Genomic DNA, 4,894 nt, shown 5'->3' on the forward strand with positions numbered 1-4,894 from the left:
AGCCCCAATGTGTTCTCTTACACTAGTTTTCCACTTCGTTGAGCCTCTCAGTCAAGGCTCTTTTGTCTCTACTGCTGGTTCCAGACTTGATCTCTCAGAACTATGGTTGTCTCTCTCATCCCAGCCTAGAGACCCTTCCCCTGAAAGCCTGGATGCTCTATCCTTGGCACCTCAGGAGCAGATCTGTTCTAAGGAAGTGAAAAACGTGCTTTTAAATTGTAAAAAACATTCCACTAGGTATACTTTAGCCAGTGAAGTAGAAGACACTCTTCATCTGGTCCCAACAGAAAGAGGTTTCCTCTGTCCAGGCTACATCATAATCTGGACTACTCGTTATACACGAAATGGCAATGTCTAGCCATTAGTTTCCTCAGCTAGCTAGTTCTGGCATCTGTCTTGGCTTTCCATCCTCAAACTGATAATTGCTCTCTCTCTTTTTTTTTTCCAGTCCCATCATAATCAGATTTTTTGAAGGGTTGGGAATGGTTATTCCCAAATAGAGGATCCTATTTCCTTGGGACTTAAACCTGGTATTGGCAAAGCTAATGGGGTCTCCCTTTGAACTGTTGGCTACCTGTTTGTTACTCCATCTCTCAGTGAAGGTAGCCTTTATGGTGTTGATCACCTTGGCCGGGTGAGTGGGTGAATTATGAGCTCTACTATCTGTCCCTCCATATACAATGTTCTATAAAGATAAGGTATTCCTCCTAGGGCTGTCAAGCGATTTAAAAAAAAATTAATTTTTAATCACATATATTTAAAAATTAATATATGTAATTAATCATGCTGTTAAACAATAATGGAATACCATTTATTTAAATGTTTTCTACATTTTCAAATGTATTGATTTTTATTACAACACAGAATACAAAGTGTACAATGTGCACTTTATATTTATTTTTTATTACAAATATTTGCACTGTAAAAATGATAAACAAAAGAAATAGTATTTTTTCAATTCACCTAATACAAGTACTCTAATGCAATCTCTTTATCATGAATGTTGAACTCACAAATGTAGAATTATGTACAAGTCCCCTGCATTCAAAAATAAAATAATGTAAAACTTTAATGCTTACAAGTCCACTCAGTCCAACTTCTTGTTCAGCCAATCGCTCAGACAAATAAGTTTGTTTACATTTGCAGGCAATAATGCTGCCTGCTTCTTGTTTACAATGTCATCTGAAAGCTAGAACAGGCATTTGCATGGCACTGTTGTAGCTGGCGTCGCAAGATATTTACATGCTAGATGTGCTAAAGATTCATGTCCCTTGATGCTTCAACCGCCATTCCAGAAGATGGCATTCTCTCCTGTAAATATAACCAAATTTGTTTCTCTTAGCAATTGGCTGAACAAGAAGTAGGACTGAGTGGACTTGTAGGATCTAAAATTTTACATTGTTTTGTTTTTGAGTGCAGTTATGTAACAAAAAAATCTACACTTGTAACTTGCACTTACGTGATAGAGATTGTACTACACTACTTGTATGAGGTGAATTGAAAAATATTATTTCTTTTGTTTGTCATTTTTACAATGCAAATATTTGTAATAAAAAATAAAGTAGCACTATACACTTTGTTTTCTGTGTTGTAACTGAAATAAATATATTTGAAAATGTAGAAAAACATCCAAAATATTTAATAAATTTAAATTTGGTTTTCTATTGTTTAACAGTGTGATTAATCACAATTAATTTTTTGAGTTAACTGTGATTAATTGACAGCCCTAATATCTACACCCTTATCTGAAATTTCTTGCCAACATGATGTCTCACTTCCCCATCAACCAGGTGATATATTTACCAATTTCCTTTCCTAAGCTCATGTTTATAGGGATGAGGAGAGACTCATCCCTATGTTAAGAAAGAATTCGCATTTTACTTGGACAGGACTAAACCATTTAGTTCATTGTCCCAATCCTGTGGTGACTGCAGACAGGATGAAGGGATTTCCAGTCTCTTGTCAGTCTCATCCTGGATTTCCTTCTGCATGCGTTTGTGCTATGACTTGACCAGTGTTATTCCTTTGAACATTGGACAATTAACTAGATCACTTGCACATTCTGCAGCCTTTCTAGCTCAAGTGTATGCTCTGGGCATTTCTAACATGGCAACTGGGTTTTCAGTACGTATCTTTACATCACATTATGCCATCTCTCAGTAATTAGAGGTGATGCCAGATTTGGCCATGTGGTCCTTCAGTCATTATTCAGATCAAACTCTTGTGTGTCACCTGAAGTGGAATCCCCATGTGCAATCACTCAAAGAAGAAGAAACTTACTAACTTGTTCCATTACTACTGTTTGAGATGTGTTGCATGTGTCCATTCCACAAATCACTCTTCTTCCCCTCTATACTGGTATCTGTCTGGGAAGAAGGAACTGAGGAGGGTTGGGGATAGTTCTGCCTTTTGTACCATCACTCAGCAGCATGAAGCAGCAGAGGGTGCTGGGTATCGTGAGGGGAAAATCTCCAACAACAATGCACTGGGTGTGCACACACCTGAAGTGGGATGGACATGTACAACAACCAATGGTTAGTAACCATTTCTTCTTTCTCTCTAGTATTTTATTAATTTTTTGGAATATTTTTCTGTGGGGATTTAGCTTTTCAACAATGTTTTGTACAATTGGGATGATACCACCACCTTACAGATGGGGAAGTTTGAGGTACAGAGAAATGTACTAACTTCACCTGACTGGGAACCTGTTCTGGAGCTGGGAATAGAATGTTGATCTCCTGCCTCAGGTGCTTGAAGCAGAAGCCCATCCTTTCCCTTCTTGACAGTGAGGTAATAATGATTGGGTGTAATTTTTCCTTTGTACTCTAACTTCTTCATGACAAGCACTTAGGGTTTCCACTGCAAATGTCATTTAAAAATTACAAAAGAACAGACATTTAATTTTACTGGTGACAAATTTCTTATACTCCGAACTCTAGTTAAAACTGGCTTCTGCAAATTCTAGACAGATATTGGCTATATATTAGAATAAATATTCTGTGGATTATTTAAGAGACACTCTGAATAAAGTTCTTAAGCAGCTACTTTGGTTCCAGGGTAAAAAGTGAGGACATTTTAATTTGTGGATGTATCAGATATGTGCAGATTTGGGCTTAAAAAAACCAAACAAACGTGTAGCCTGTATAGAATGTGTTAGTGGTTTCAGTCTGGTTTCCAGTAGGCAGGTAAATTTCTTTTTGTGGTTTGGATACCTAATTAGCATATTTGAGTAGATGCTCCAAGGACTGAATAGGAATGGAGACTGAACTCTCCCAGAAGGGTTCAGTTAAGGCAAGTTGGCTAGTCAGTTTGGGAACCCTGTTCTGAAGACAGGAGGGCTTTGGTCTTCTAGCATATAAATATAGCCCCTTACCTATCTTAAGTGAATATAACAGTTAGACGACACTTGCCATTTTTGTATCATCTGATTAAATTGGCATATAGGAACTCAATCATATAGAACTGTATTAATATTTTGTAGTGATGTTTGTGATGCTGCTAAGTGAGTTTGCTTTTTCAAAGTGGTGGTGAAAGTTTTTCAACAGTGTAAATACCATAAATACATGTACCAAATGTAGCTCTGGTATAAACATGTGCAACTCCATGGAGGACAACATGTGGGCCAAAGTTTGAGGTATCCTGAATAGTTTTGCCAGGGTTGGAAATATTTTCCAAACTTGTAGGCAAAGTCTAGTGACTGATAAAAGCTAATCACAGCTCTGCTATGCACCCACTGTAGCCACGCACATGTTGGATACAACAGCAAGGGAGTATAGTGGAACAGTAAGTCAGAGTACGAGTAGGAGGCTCCTATAATTTTTAAAAATTATTTAAGTCCCAAAAACATAGGGCCCTATTGGAAGGACTCTTATCTCTAAAGTTTACTATATTTGGTGTTATTTTTTAGCCAGTAAAAATGCATATAAGCAACTGATACTTGCATTTATTTGTATCCAAATGTTAGTCCCCAAATCTTAAAATGCCAGTATTAACATCTATGCACAGCCCTGGTATAGTATCACTGTTGATTGATTGCAACAACATAATTTATTGTACACTCCTGTATTTGGATTTCTACTAGTCCAGACAAGGAATTTTTCTGAGCCAAACATAAACAGGCAGAATTTGCAGAGCTCCTAATTTTGGTGGAAATTCCTAACTGATACACATTTCTTCCCTGCAGTCTTACCCCTTCTTCAGCATCTGGTAGTTGTTCCATTACATTTGTCAGTGAAAACTCCTATATAAGGGAAATAAATTCCATAAAAAAATGGAGAAGTCCTTTGTCAAAGAAGTAGAGGTGTAAGTTTACTGAATCCATTATTACTTACAGCTTGCTTTTAGTGCTGGCTAATGCTATATTGAGTCTTTCCTTGACTGGGCCCACTTATGCAGATAGGAGAAAACTGCAACAAATCTGAGCCTGTTTCCCCAAGCCTGCTCAGTGTCATTACAGAGGTCAGAAAAGACCTCCCTCCTCCTCAGCTGGGACCAACCTGAAGAGCTCTCTTCAGAGACCCAATCTTTACTTAGCAATAATGGATATTAGATATAATATTGGTCTAGTTCATATTATTACTGCCCTGCTTCTACTCTTTTTTTTTTTTTTGTATAAATCAGGAACAACCCCCATGAAGTCACTAGAATTGTGTCAGCATAAAACCGGTGTGAGAACAGAACCAGGACCACTCTGCATTCCTGATAAAGTGGGGAAGGCATGTAACTTTCTATTTTCTTTATCTACAGCTTTAACCCTCTCAGGAGAGCAAAGATAAGATTAAAAGAACCAGGCTTTCTTCCTATTATCTCCCCCGTCGTACCTGAAGAAATCCATTAGGAAAAAGTTCAAACCCTAGACACAGAATTTGACCCTCCTTTATCTGAAATGGTGGTA

Source organism: Gopherus flavomarginatus, chromosome 10 (assembly GCF_025201925.1).
Source record: "Gopherus flavomarginatus isolate rGopFla2 chromosome 10, rGopFla2.mat.asm, whole genome shotgun sequence".
NCBI classification, from domain to species: domain Eukaryota; kingdom Metazoa; phylum Chordata; order Testudines; family Testudinidae; genus Gopherus; species Gopherus flavomarginatus.